The sequence below is a fragment of the Elephantulus edwardii genome, unplaced genomic scaffold, assembly GCF_000299155.1.
Source record: "Elephantulus edwardii isolate Elephantulus edwardi_28Jun2011 unplaced genomic scaffold, EleEdw1.0 scaffold00075, whole genome shotgun sequence".
Lineage (NCBI taxonomy): Eukaryota > Metazoa > Chordata > Mammalia > Macroscelidea > Macroscelididae > Elephantulus > Elephantulus edwardii.
This window is the reverse complement of record NW_006399825.1, coordinates 3,912,592-3,928,098: the sequence shown is the minus strand read 5'-3', so window position 1 is coordinate 3,928,098 and position 15,507 is coordinate 3,912,592. Positions and strand designations below refer to the sequence as shown.

Sequence of the window (15,507 nt, the reverse complement as noted above, 5' to 3'; positions counted from 1 at the left end):
GACGTATGGTAAATACATGAGAAGAAATTTAAGGTGGATAAAGACAGCCTTCGTTTCTTTTTGCTTCTCTGGTGCTCTTATTTCTTATCTCTTATTTTTCCATGTTTTCACATGTAAAAGCCCATGTCTAGTTGGTCTGCTCTTTATTCAGAGGTCTCCCCTCAGGATAGTGAATTCCCTTTGCTCACGCTGGCAGAGAACCAGAAAAGCCTAGTTCATGTCTGATGGAAGTAGGAGGTTGGAAGTCCAACTCACTTGCCTCCTGTAGTAGGCACTTGAACAGTCTCAGGATCAGGCTGTGCCTGAGACTGATTGTCATTCCTGTCTTCATGCCCTGCTTCTCTTATCTCCCGTGTCCTTTGGAAGCACTTCCTTAATAAATAACTTGAATAGGAATCTGTGTTTCAGGATCTGCTTTTCATTTATGATTGTAGGTCAGTGCTATTGCTAGCATAATTAGCAATTAGTTAGGCATGGGGTTATAGTTTGAATAAGGTGTATCTTTACTACCATACCCACTGCCTTAACAAACCGTATGCAAGATGTTATTATAGGAATAGTATGGAATTTTCTTTACTGGAACACTTTCTTTTGAAAATGTTATGCTTATGATTATTGTGAATATGGCCTCCCTCCTGTGTGTGTGTATGTGTGTGTGTGTGTCTGTCTGTCTGTCTTCTCTATCTGTCCATTTATCTGTCTATCCATTTATTCATCCATCCATCCATCCATCTCATTGTTGTCAAGTCAGAATCAATTTGTAACTTACCTTGCAGTGGGTTTTCAAGGCTGTAAATCTTATAGAAGATTTCCCATCTTCCTCTGGAGAAGTGACCGGTGAATTTAAACTACCAAGATAGAGAAATCTTTAGGTTAGCAGCATGTCTCCCTATGGACTATATCCCACTAATGTGTTCACTCATAGCCCCGTATGTTGTTGTATGCCATAGAGTTAGAACCAGCCCATAGCTGACCCTCCAGCAGGTTTGCAGAGGCAGCTACTCCCACAGAAGGAGACATACCATCTTTCTCCTGCAGAGCAATTGGTGACCCCAAACTACGTACCTTTGGGATTGCAGCATAGCATATTGCCACCAGAATTATAGCTCTATAATTTGGTAGATGGATAATACTGGCTTTATTTATGGATATTAGATGGAGGAGGAGGATGAAGAGAAAGGGACCAGAAAAAAAGGAAAGAGGGGTAAAATGTAGTCATAGGATTTGAAGACCTTTGAGATCCTTCAAACATGAGTTAAATTCGTCTTATTCTTAGTATGTCTGGATGGTAGTGTATGTGACTTTGTGACTGTCAGAGGAGCTGTGTCTGTTGTTGCCATTTGTTTCCAGGGCTCTCACGTTGATGCAGATGGTGTCTGTGGAAATAACAATCCTGGAAAATAACACTAGGATCAATGTTCCATCATATTTATCTCTCTCTCTCTCTCTCTCTCTGTTTCTCTCTCATAGTCATTGTTTTGTATCCTGAAATTATTTTCATTTTGGTTTTTTTTTTCATCAACTGGGTCTGTGCACTGTTTTGCTGTTTATATCTTTGCCTTTTGACAGTTAGATTATGAAGCCTAGCATTAAGTATTATTTTGCCCCTTGCCATTTTATGGGCTTTAAAAATTAATCAGAGGTTTATGACAGTATTGAAAAAAGACTTAATATTACTGAGGGACAGTTGTAGAATGTCCATTAACCTATAATAGGCCTGGTTTCATAAAATATGTACAATGAGTCATCCTTAATAAATAAACTATTCTTTAATTTATTTAAGAATCCAATGACCTACATATTCATGTATTCAGAAATCCCCCATTTACTAACATTGTTTCTCCTCTGAGACCTTCCATCTGAGCAAATCTGTTAAATGAAGTAGAGGAAGCTTTGATCCAAACTAGGCTAAATCCATTGGAATGGATGTCTTGTCACATGTGGGGGCGGAACATGAGATTTAGTTAGGAAAAGGTTGTGATCCTAACCTAGGTGTAGTCTTTATCTCGCTGCATCTCAATCTCCAGGTCTTGGTAGCAGAATTCTGGAAACTTTCTTATACATAAAATCAGCAAGGAGTGTGTACCATTTGAGAATACGAATTTTGCCACTTTTGTAATTTACATAGTAGGGTTCATTTTCTTTTTCCTTGAGCAGATCATGTCCTAACTCAGAAGATTTCAGGTGTCTTTTGTGTCACAGGTAGCTCTGCTGAGCCAGCTCTTTGAAACATGTGTTTAATAGAAACACAGATGTGCTTAGGCTTGGAAAGAGGAGGGTCACCATGAGAGAGGAAGACGCTCCACAAGCTGGGTGAGACTGCAGCTGTAGCAGTGGGCTCATGTGGATCCAAGGCGGCGAGGACGGCGCAGGATAGGGCAGGTCTCACAGCCGTTGTTCATGGGGTTGCTCGGAGTCACAGTTGACTTGATGGCACATAACAAGAGCAGCTGTATTCTGCAAAACGTGCTTCCATTCTGTAACAGTGAGCCCCAGATTTGATGTCTTGCTCCTTCATCAGTTCCATGAAAAATTACTGAGTTATTTGCTTCACAACCATTTGTCAAAGTCCCAGCTTGAGAAAGCTGTATATCCTGATAAAGGATTTAAAAAATTCTTTGAGAACTAATTTATTTGGCCTACCCTCATTCCTCATCTATTTTTTTATGAGACCATAAACAACCAAAACAATTGGAAAAAAGCATATAAACACAAAGTGCTGTTTACTCATCAAAGCCATACCATTTAATAAAACTTAAGGCTGTGATCCTAAGTAAAAATTATGAATTCATTTAGCAATTGGAGAATATTTACAATGAATTGGAAAGTGAAATTGAATAGTACATTATGAAAGTTGGCAGTAAGGCCAACCCACAACAGAAAACGAAAATGTTTTTGTGTGAAATGACAAAGATTTTGCACGTATGGTTTATTGACATCAAGCTTATAATATCCGTAAACTTCTCCTATGAGGTTAGAAATGTTCAAGGATTTGCTTATCATTATCCTTTGAAGACACATACTGAGAAAGAGACCTGTGTAGCAACAAAATTATAATAAAACCCAAAACTTGAGTACCAAAATATTTCGGAGTCTTAGCTTCAATGTGTTAGTAATTATCTGGGGAATGAATGCTGAGGGTAGAGAAACTTCTCTTCCAGTGCCCATGTTTGCTTTATATGAATGATTAGCCAGAGGTGGACACAATTTCATTTTCTCCACAGTTTATATTTCTAGACAGCTTTACCTTCAAGAGATTCAGAATTCTTTTCCTGCCAGCATCTGGTCTCAGTCATCAGTATCCAATAGAGAGATACAGGCTCTTAGCAAGCCATACAGTAACAAACACAATGTAAATCCAGGTGTCTGGACTCCATGGTCCAGTGAACTGGTTATAAAATTACAAGGCAACGTGTGCGCAAAAGGAAGTCCACCCATTGAGAGAGGGACTGTAAATATGAAATGCCACAGATCAGGCATCAACATTTTATTGGGTTTGGAAGTAAATAATATACCCTCTTTTGATTTCAGAACATTAAATTAATAAAGTAGGAAGAGATGGCCCTGCTTGCTTCATAAAATAAGCAGTCTTTCATTTCAGAATCACTGGCTTGCGTTCATAGATTTCAAGATTATAATTATATTAATATCTCCCAGGATAGCAGTGTCTAAAATTTATTACCATCAGATAGCTAGAGGGTGGCCCTCTAAGTAGTGGTCTCACTTTATATACATATACATATATATATATATATATATGTATGTAAAACAATTTTTTTACAAGTAATTAGCACCTTTTAGGCATTCTCAGCCAAAACACATAGGTTTGTTATGTTAAAAGGCTTGTCTAAATAGCCTTGAGGGAGACACTGGCATTGTTCAAGCTCTGGACAAAGAAAAGGTTGACTGAGATGTGGCCTGTCATTTCCATATCCCTCTCCTTCCTATTTCTAAATGGACCCCTGGCTAAACTTCCACTACTAACTGAAGTCTCTCTGATTTGAGCCCAGTAATTCCTCTGCAGGAGAAAATATGGCAGCCTGTAACCTTAAAGATCTACAGCCTTGGAAACCTGTGAAGTCTGCTCTGTCCTATAGGATTGCTCTGAGTCAGAACTGATAGCAATGTGTTTAAATGTTCTGTTTCTAAATCAGTCTAAGATATGAGAATGAGTACAAAAGCCTTTGAAGGCATGCTGCAGGCATTTTGCCCCCTTTCATGAAATTCAAACAGAACAAACAAGGTACAAGTATGACTACATACTATTCTCTTCCTTTTCATCCAGGAGCATGTTGAAAAGTTCTTGACAGTTAGCTACTAGACTAATTAGAGAATAATTTCAGTTTCTCTCTTTTACTGAGACTCTTTTGTGGATTTTTTTTTTAACTTTTTGTGACTGTTTTTTAACAAGGAGTGGTAAACTCATTTTGTACAGATAGAGGTCTCTATCCCTAATAAAGACTTTATTTCTCCTCCAGTGAGTCAGTCTCAGGAGAGACCTTCACAGTCAATGCTAAGGCTTACTGTTTTACTACTTAACTCACAAAACTAGACTCCCTGCTGTTGGGCTGGTTCCTGTTCAGGGAGAGCCTTCCATCAGATTTCTGCGGCCAGAAATGTTAACAGGCTCAGGCTGCTTTGTCTTTCTTGTGCCTCATCGTTTTTAGGTTGACAGTCCAACACATGATGCATTTCACCACCAGTTGTTATTTGTTGTTATATGCCGTCGAGCCATTTGCAACTCCCAGTGATCCTGTGTACAATAGCTCTTGAACCCTATCCTGTCTTGAGCCAGTTTCATTGTCTCCAACACACTTACCCTGATTACCCCTTGTCCATGACGGTGTCGGTCCATCTCATCCAGGGTCTTCCTTTCTTGTGTTGTCCCTCCACTCTTCCATGCATGATGACCTTCTCCAAGGAATGGTCCCTCCTGGAACATGCCCAGCATGTGAGACAGAGCTTCAGAATCCTTGCCTTCAAGGAACAGCTTGGTTTTACTCTCTCCAGGGCAGACCCATTTATTCTCTTTGCAGTCCTTGGCATGTTGAGTACTCTTCTCCAGCACCACAACTCAAAGGCAGCCATTCTTATTCTAGCACCCTTGTCATCACCCAGCTCTCTGATACATAGCAAGTAATTGCAAAGACCGTGGCTTGGATCAGATGCACCTTAGTCTCTAGACTGGCATTGTTGCTTCTCATTATACCTGACAGCAGGTTTTCCCAATGCAAGTCATCTTTTGGTTTCCTGACTGCTAGTACCAATAGTGTTGATTGTGGAACCAAGCAAACTGAAGTTGTTAACAATATCAATCTCTTTTCCATCTATTCTGATGCTGCTGTGTTGAGAATCTTTGTCTCCATGATATTGAACTTCAATCCATATTGAAGACTGCAGTCCTTGACCTTGGGCAGCAAACACCTCAGGTCCTGCTCAGTTTCAGCAGGCAATGTTGTGTCACCTACATAGCGCAGGTTGTTGTTGAGTCTTCCTCCAGTAGTGTTTCTTTATTCATTAAATCTCAAAAGCAAACTCACTGTCATCTGGTCAGCGCTGCCTCATAGTGGCCCTCCGTTGGTTTCTGAGGCAGGAGGAGACTGCTGTTTTTGAGATAGTCTTCCCAAATACTGAGTGATATTCATAACTAGAATTTTTTATTAAAAAGAACATACCAACTTTAGATCTCATTTTCTGGTGTGTTTTTTAGCATTGAACATTGAAAGCAATATTGTTACTCTGCACTTGTTGACGCTTTTGTTATTTAGAATCTTGCATTTATAACAACTTTAACATTATCCTCAGCCAGTACCTCGGATTGTCTTAGCCACAGGGGAGGCCTGGATTGGGCCCAGGTGTCCTCCATAGTACAAGTCAGCCAGATGGTATGTTTGAGATCCTGGGGACTGACTGGGTGAGAGATGGTGGGTGACTGGCCTCAGAACACCTTTCCCCATTCATCTGTGTTATCTTGACCTAGCCACAGAGAGAGAGGAGTAGCGGCAGCATGATACAAGACTGTAGGTGAGCAGAGAGAGGCTGGGCCAGAGCCCAGAGGTGCTGAGGAGGTTGATGGGACAGGCAGGAATGAAGGACTGTAGGACTGGGGTAGATAGAAGGCAAGCAGGACCTACCCAGGGCAGATGGCAGGTGACAGGAGGCAGATGACTAACCCTGCCACCTCAACCCCTGTAAGCTCCTTGGTGGTCGGGAAGAGGGCCTGCAGATGATAGAAATCAATGCAGAAATATTTTGGCAGGAGAGAATAAAATTTTCTAGTTATTTCAGGACAGAATCAACTTGTGTGTCAGGCTGCTTCACTTCTTAGATCTGAATTAATTTGAGATATAAATAATCAATAAATGGCATGCATTCAATTGGATTTGTTTTGTTTTTGGAAAGTATTTTTTTTTTAGCCAATGTTTTGACAAAGTAGCCAAAGCTAGTGAATTTTGGGGGCATGTAGCCAACAATAGTTTCACTGAATCCGCATGGGAACTAAGAAGACTGGTGGCTCAAATTTTGTGGATGAAACAATCATGGTGCAAGAGACTTAAGGCATTAGTGGAAGCCATGTTTGTGCCCAGAGCTGAGATGCTCACTGGTGAAATGTTTCCAAAGGGAACCTATTCAGTTCTCCATTTACTTTTGCTTTTTTGGTGCTAATGTGATTGGAAAATTTTCATTTGGCTTGTCCATTATCCTCTATCCCAGTATGTAAGATTTTCAAAGATAAAGAGGGGAAGAGGTAAAAGGGAATATGAGCTGGAACTTTTAATCTACTTGTATCCATCATTGCATTGATTTAGTAAGTGAAAACCATTAAAGTTGCCAGTGATTTGTTTTTAGCTGAGTTTCCCCATTGTGCATGCCCAAGTGTGAGTAGGACATAGATACTGAGTTTGGAGAGCTCAGACTGCTTAGTGTCAAGAGTATTTTGTCACATTCACTCATTGTATGTTACATGGTCACTGTGTCCTTAAGTGTCAGGTGGCACAAGTGAAATTTTATTACATGCACCAGAAAGAGACCTGTCTTCAAGAGGAGGACTTCATTTAATAAATGAATATGTGTTTTAAGCTGGTGTCTGCATGGCCCAAAATTTTAGTATGCATTTATCTTAATTGTTTTCAATAGGTTACTAGAAAAGATTTTTAGTATAACATTGAGTCAGGCTTTAAAAATGTGGCCTAATAGAACCCGCTGTTGCCTGTTTAGCAAAGATATGACTCCCACTCCTCAGAACATGAAGGAGGGGGTGGGGAACCTGCCTTCCATATCTTCTTATAGCCCTATTTTCTATATTCCCAACTAGCCACAAGTACAACATGTATATATTTAGATACACTCAGAGTATATATGCATATGCACATACATTCACAGAGCTTTCCAGCATACATCTCTACAGCAACAACATTTATCTACTAATGTTACCATTGTATATGCACTTATATTTGCAAAGTACATTAATTCCCTTTAGATGCTCAATTCTATCCACCCCCATCGTACAAAAACGGCACATGCATGGGCTGTCTTTCCTAATAAAGAAATATTGTAATAAAAGAGAGGTTTTATTAAACTAATGCAATAACGACATTTTCTTTGAGGATTCAGCACATCAGTTTTAATAATAAAAATCAAATTGTCATTGTTGTGCCCTATATACCTTTTCTTCAAATTAGACTAAGTACTCTGGCTTCATGGCTAAGCAGTGTGCTGCGGGGTATGGGTGTGGGTGAGTATTTTTAGCATTGCACAAAGGATTTGCAGGAGGCTGGTTCATGGTAGAGTTGTAAATTATAAATATGGAACCCAGAGAAATCTCTTTATGTTTGTAAATAGAGGAGAAAAGCCCTCTTAGGACCCTCTAGAAGGAAGTAAAAGTGGAGATTAGGAGAGCACAAATTTGTCAGGTCAGCTTTCCAATGGTAAGGAATCAATACTTTCTTCTACCACACAACTGTTTTCAGGGCTTCAGTTCACTCTGGACTAACGGATGATATTCGTAAGTTTATTGTGTGAATTGGCTAGGGTTTAGAAATTACCTGGCTTTCTGATGAGGATTCTAGCTTCTAGCTAGACCCAGGCATTTCAGAATGGGCTGAGAATTACAACTAATGGGAATAAGCTTGCCCAAACAGACGATGAAACACAAAGGACGTCTTTGGAGAAACCTTTATTTGTTAATTTCACCTTCAGTGAAAGTCATTCAAGAGAAGTATGTGGCAGGCAGTTCACAGTTGGGGGAAGATAGAGATTTGGCACTGAGGTCCTTTGTAGCTCTAACTTTATATAGTCCAATCTATAAAATGAGAGGATCAATGATTTTTTTTTAGCCTTGCTGATGGATTGTAACACTATTTATTTCAACTAAAAAATTATAAGCATGATTCACAATCCTACATATTTAAGGAGATATAAATGGATTTCTGAGGCAGTCTGTCGTTTCATTTGTTTAAAGGAGACTGGGTAATGAAAGTGGTTTGTAGTTGGCTGCAAACCCAAAGGTTGGTATTTAAAACATACCGGGCAGCTCCGAGGAAGAAAAGCCTGGTGAACTGGCTGCATAGAGATTACAGTCAAGAAAAACTTTATGGAGCAGTCTGCTCAGTAGCATGTGGGTTGACACGAGCTGAAGGTCAATTTGATGGCAACTAATAACAGCCACAAAATAATTTATGTGTGCATTGCAGAACTGGTAATTTAAAGACATTTTTGGGGATAGGGCTCATTTTCCTGAAAATAGTCTAAATGTTTCTTAAGCAGTGTTGTGAGTTTTCTTTTAGCATGGCAATTAGCAATGCATATAAACTGTCCTTGGTGCTTATATGGTGTTCTAACATTTACTTTTGTGCACACTGGAGCCTAACACATTCCAGCTATTCTCTTTATTTGCTAAATGAGTATTTGTTGGATTGAGTTACTTCAAAGGTATATGTTATAAAACATGTGTGACCATTGAAAGTTGCCGTTTTTACCTCTCACTTCAACTGCTACAAACAAAAACATAATTTACAGAAATGAAAACAGTCTCCAGCTCATTTGTGACTTTTTTTTTCTTCTCCCAAAGAGAAGCACTGGGGTTTGGCTAGGCCACTTTTCTCTAGTACACACCTGGTGTATATCACTTTAAAAAATAAATTATGCCTCATTAAATTACAATTAAATGGGATCACGATCATTTGTTTTTCTGGAAGGAAGATGTTTTGCATATTGAAAGCCTAATTTGTTGCAGGTGACAAAAAGGCTGAACAGATTATCTAATATCACTTCATTTTAGGGGTAATGTTTGCTGGTTAGTTAGTCTACACTTCAGTAGTTCTCAATTATATTAATACGAATGGTAGTATTTTCACTTCAAAAGGTCTTCTACCACTTTACCCCTTTTTCTACTTATCATGGTTTTTTATTTGTTAGGAAAATATCCTTCTCTGTGCATTCTGCATTAGGCACTTGCTTCCCCCCCTCCAGAAAAATGTTTTAATATTGCTCAGTCATCCCTCAGCCTCATCTCATCATTATTTCTTCATCCAACTCAGCCTTTCAAACCCTAGCCAAATCAAACACCCCCAAAGAGTCTTTCCTGAGTCTTGCAGTTGGAAACGTTTTCACCTTCTTGAACCCTATGGCACTGTTTCCAGCTCACATTATGACACCTGGTTCTTTTTACGGTATGTTCCTCCGGTTCTTGCCGCAAAAGCTTTTATCTTCCCTTAGACAGTAAGCACCTTGGTAGGGGAATCTGGCTTTTATTCATCTCCCCATTCTCTCTCAGCTTTGCCCAGTCGTCAGTAAGAAACGAATTAATAGACCAATGTGTCATTCACTTGGTAATGTTGCTGTTAGGCTCTGTGGGGTTGGCAGTCTCGGGGCAGGTTTTTCCTGGCTGATTTTCAGAAGTTTCATCCTAGTCTGGAAGCTCCTCTAAACTCAATTCAACTTCATAGCAACATGCACCTCATCTACCAGCATATGAGTGGTGACTGTTGAACTCACTCCTGCAGCATGGAAGGTAACATGGGTATACCATGTTGAATATGGAAATTTCCTAGATAACCAATGGAGACATATGGCCCAGTCCTATAGGATCAGTTACCAGAGGTGTGAGAGCCATAAAGAGTGACATCTTGTAAAATGATCTTTGATCTTGACTTTTGATTTCAAACCCTGAGTAGCCTGAGGATCTGAGAGCAATTCAGGCTCAATATTTGTTTGTTTTTTAAATTTTATTTTATTAATTTTAAAGAACATTTACAGAGATTTTAGAGTTCCATTCATTCATTGTTGCACTTTTCTCCCTGCCCAGCCCTCCCCCCCCAGTTCACATTGGTATACAATCCTCTTGCACCCTCCCCCTGAAAAAAAAAAGGCTGACCCAGACTACCAAGCTCTGTAAGGATAGTAGGCCAAGCCTATCAGAGGTAGAATCTCTTACCAGCTCTAGCCTAGGTGCAGAAATTTGGGTGTAAATTTTACAGAGCCGGCCATGGTAATGTTTTCAAACTTCTCTAATATTAGTGTGTATTGTACACACTAACAATCTATGGCAAGCTATATAATTTTTTGGGGAAATAATAACTATATGTATAAAGAATTATTGATAGAAACTACAGATTCTAAACATGTAAGGACATTTTTCTGGAAGTCATAATTGTCTTAACAACACCTAACAACAAGGGGACATTTCATTTGTTACAAAAAAATTATTACCTGGAGCAATTGGAAACTACGTCCAGGCATCTTTTAATTTTATTTTTAAAAATTTAGCCAAAATAATTTTTTTAATCTGCAGAGACAAATTAACAACCAAGTCAGATGGCATTGCATTATTTCTTCTTATTTTGCACTCTGAATTGCTATATTGAATGTTCTACCAGACTTGAATGTTTTGGTTGGTGCTGGAAATAATGCTACATATAAATAAATACCATTAATATCTCAGGGAAAGGGCTGAATAGAAGTTCTCTATGACCCTCTTCTCCCTTTCTCAGGCCTTGTCATTTCATGGCATGTAATGTCCTCAGAAGATGATGGACAATCTCTTCCTATGCCTTAAAAACCCACTGGAGGATAAACTATGAGTTGGTTATGATTTGAGGGCAAGGGGGGGTTTTATTTTTTTGTAATCTGTGACCACTTTATCTGTGTACCTTTCTAGTCTCTTCAGGGGTCCCTTCTACTTCTTTAGTCAACATGTTTCTTGGTATTACATAACCTCAGATGATACCGTGGAGAGAATTGTCCCTGGAGAAAGAAGGCTCTGTTGCCTATGATGAGGAAAATACTTAATGACCACTTTACTTACTACTTGCAATATGTTTTAATATGATTACTGATATGAAAGTTTAATAAGCAATATCCTGGTTAATTTATTAATTTCCCTCCATTTATACATTTTCAATATTCATGACTTGTCTTTTCAGGGAACTACGTCTTTTCTCTGTGCCCAGGTGCCGGGTCATGCTTCCTTTATCAGAAGCTGCATAATGCCAGTGTCCAAGTGACACCTCCTGCCTGGCTGGTTGATAATTAAAATGCCAGACAACACAGTGGCAAGGGCTTTAGAAATATTTATGGGAGATAAATTATTAATTTGCGTTCTATCCGAGACAGTTTCAATATGATAAACATTTACTTATCTTGATAATTAGATGGAGTGATTTGTAGTGTTATGTGAACTATGCTGTCTGTTTTCTTCTGATTTTTCCTCTCTGATGATTTTTCAACTCACTAAATAAACTCACTTTACATTCATGAGCCTGAGGAATTTGGATCTCACTTATCTTTTTTCCCTCCCAGTCCTAGTTTAAATACTTAAAAGCATATAAATAACCAAAATGGGGTGGGGAAACCCCTCTACAGAATAACTTAAGCTCTCTTTCTTTTTTTTTTTTTTTGTGCCACCAGTTAGCCATTTGTTGTGGAAAATGTCTGGGGTAAAAAGAATTTGCTTTGGGACCTTAAGCTCCACAGATGAGAGTTTGAGTAACAATGTTCTAATTCTCTGGAGCAATAAGTGGAGACCATGTTGGCCACTTTGATGTTTTGAGACTTTATCTGTAATTAGGCAAATGAGCCAGAGGCAGCAGTATATTCTTTCAGCCCATTAAAAGACAGGTATTGTGTCTTACTCAGTTTTTAAAAATTATGCTGATGAACAGTCATTTTCATGGATTCTTTGTCTTCACTTTCCTAGATAGATTAATCCGATCGATATATGTTATCCAACACGTAAAAATACAAAGGAAGAAATAATATAGTTTTGAAGTGAAATTTTAAGAAAAACCCCTACCAAATAAAAAAACCCCTAATTTCAAACACTTTATGCTTCTGAATAACTTTTACTGACTAGGATTCAATAGACTTTTGTTTTGAACTGTACTCCATTAGAAAAATAGTTTTATTATTCCATTATTCTCTGTGTAAGATCATTGTTTTGATCTACATTTGTAATAATAATTTCATGGAGGTAGAATAAGTTTATAAATTTTTCCAAGTTATCTTAAGGTATACCTGATTCAGGCCATGGTCTTCTAAATTATTTCCTATGCGTCAAAGAGCTGGACATTGACTAGGGATGACAGAAGAAGAATTGATCTCTTTGAGTTATGGTGCTAGATTAAGAGTTTTGGACATACAGTGGATTGCCAAAAGAACAAACAGGTTTGTCCTTGAGAGTATAAAAGCAAGTTTCTCCTTGGAGGCAAGGATTTTAAAGCTCCATCTCAAATACTTTGGGTACGTGGCCAGGAGGGACTGGTCCTTGGAGGACAACATCATGTTTGGAAGGATGGAGGGACAGCACAAGAGAGAGGAAGGCCCTGGATGAGATGGATTGACACAGTAATTGGGGTAATGGAGGCAGGTGGGTCAGAGGCAGTGAGATGGGCCCAGGTTAGGGCAGGGTTCAGTGCTATTTTACATAGGGTCACTATGAGCCACAGGTGGCTCAACGGCATGCAACAACAACATCCTAAATATAATCCTAATATCTCATAGAAACATATACATGAAAGCCTTAAAATTCCCCCAAATTACAATAACGTGACATATATTAAAATATTAAAGTTATTTGATAGAAAAGGGAGGTTGTAAGAAAGGTTCATTCTTTACGAATCTCTGATTCATGACAAAAAATGTGGAATTTCTTAATCATTTTGCCAGTAGAATATTCCCATTCCCATCCTGATGTTTCAATGTAAAATACACACACACATCCCCTCTCTAGTGCTGCATTTATATATGTGCTTCTAACAAGTATTAGAGAGGAAAACCCTCAACAAGATGGATTATCTCAGTGACGCTCAAGCATATCAGAGACTGGTGAGATGGTGCAGAATAGGGCAACATTTAGATCCATTGTTCATAGAGTCTCTGTGAGTCACAGTTGACTTGATAGCACTTACCAACAGAACCAGGTGTTAGGAAGTCTCTAGTTAAGAAAGGAATGAAGCTGTCAGTGGTTTAACCTTCCTTGAATCGGCAGTACACACCCTTGGTACCAGCAGTTGGGAAATCAAGAACGTATTGCATTGGGCAAGTTCACTGTTAGGGGCCATTCCAAAATGATGAAGAACAATGATGTCAGCTTGAAGACTAAGGTGCCCCTGATTCAGTCTGTGATCCTCTTATCACTTGCCATGCATCAGAGAGATGGACAGTGAATAAGGATGACAGAAGAATTGATGACTTTGAGTTGTGGTGCTGGAGAAGAGTTCTAAATACCCATGAATTGCCAAAAGAATAAACAGATATGCCCTGGAAAAGGTGCAGCTACAGTGCTCCTTAGAGGCAAAGATGGTGAAGCTTTGTCTTTCATACTTTGGACATGTAGCTGTGAGAGGCTATTCCTTGGAAAGGGAAATCATACTTGGACAGATGGAAGGTCAGCCAAGAAGACTCCCAAGAAGATGGATTCAGCAGTAGGCTCTTGTGTGTCAAAGACGATGAGGATGGCACAGGATAGGGCAGAGTTCAGGTCGACTGTTGATGGGTTTCTATTAGTTGTCCTCAACTCAAAGGCACTTAACAACCACATCCAAACTGTGGAACTATCAGATAGCATACCACTTGTAGGTTCTTTACAGTAAAATTGTCTGACATATTGTTTTAAGTGATTAGTTCCATAGACTGTTGAGAACAGTGGCATAATTGTTTCGCTCTATCACTTTATTTAAAAAAATGCCTACTTACTGTGCTATTCTGAGGTGGTATATGCTTTTTGCATCCTATGGCTTTTCATATTAAACTCATATTCTAGAAATGTAATAGCATTTCCTTTGCAGTAATTTTTCCTCAGTAGAAACTTCCTTTGTATCTGTACCACTTTACTTCTGCTCGTAAAAGTGACCTTTCATGATTTGGAATTGCCTTGTCGCTCTGAGTTACAGGGTTAACATCACAGCTCTTCCCAGGGGATAATCTTGGGCTCTCATCTCATAGAGCCCTGAGAGGGATATTAGCTGGGATGTAAACCGAGCCTTCCTTTGATAATCTGACAAGTATGCAGAATAGAAATGGATCTGCATCTGCCTGAAGTACTAGACTCTTCCAACTCTGATCGCTAGCTCCTTTCTTGAGTCCATATTACTTCTGTCTAGGTTGGACAGATTTCTCATTTTCTTTATGTATCAGAATGCACACAAACACTAGTTTGTGTTTTAAAGCTTTGCACTGGAGCTCTGGTGGTGCAGTGGGTGATGAGCCATGCTGCCAACCTAAAGGCAGGCAACTTGAATCCACCAGCTGCTGCAAAGGAGAAAGATAGGCAGTCTCCCCTTATGCAGGTTACAGTCTCTGAAAATCTGCCAGAGAGTCCTCTAAGAGGTTCCGAGTGAATAGTAGTGAGTTGAGTTTGTTGGTTTAGAGGGAGCTCTGGTGCTGTAACCCATAGGGAAGTGCACTGCTAACGCCAAGACCTTTCCTCTGCGGTAGTGTAGTTCCACCAGCAGCTCCTCAGAAAAGGGAAGAGCACAGTCCTCTTGTGCCATTTACAAGCTTCAAACCCCAGTGGAGAGATCTCTAAATGGAGGAGAGTAGAGGCGTGCCACCTAGGAGTTGGTTTCCAATGCAGTGAGTTTTGGGTCTCAGACACATCCAGAAAATATCAAAGCTTATCATAGTATCAATATGGATTGAGGCTCAATGCCAAGAAGACAAAGATTCTCACCACTGGAACAATTGGCAGCAATCATTTGTTATGCATCGGAGAGTTGGACAATGACTAGGGAGGATAGAAGGAGAATTGATGCCTTTGAGCTGTGGTGCTGGAGAGGAGTGTTGAGGATACCGTGGACTGCTAGGAAAATAAACAGATTCATCCTGGAGAGGGTTAAACCAGGCTGCTCCTTGGAGGAAAGGATTCTGAGGCTCCGTCTAACATACTTTGGATGTGTTGTAAGGAGAGACCAGTCCTTGCAGAGGAACATCATGCTTGGGAGGGTGCAGAGACAGCACAGGAGAAGAAGGCCCTCTATGAGGTGGATTGATTCAGTGACTGGGGTAATC

At 39.5% G+C, this 15,507-nt stretch overlaps 1 protein-coding gene across 1 annotated transcript in view; it reads left to right on the top strand.

Annotated features, from left to right (window-relative positions):
* The window catches only part of SATB2 (SATB homeobox 2), a 218,434-nt gene that overhangs the window by 146,168 nt on the left and 56,759 nt on the right, over positions 1-15,507 (top strand). The gene's annotated exons all lie outside the window — the stretch shown is intronic.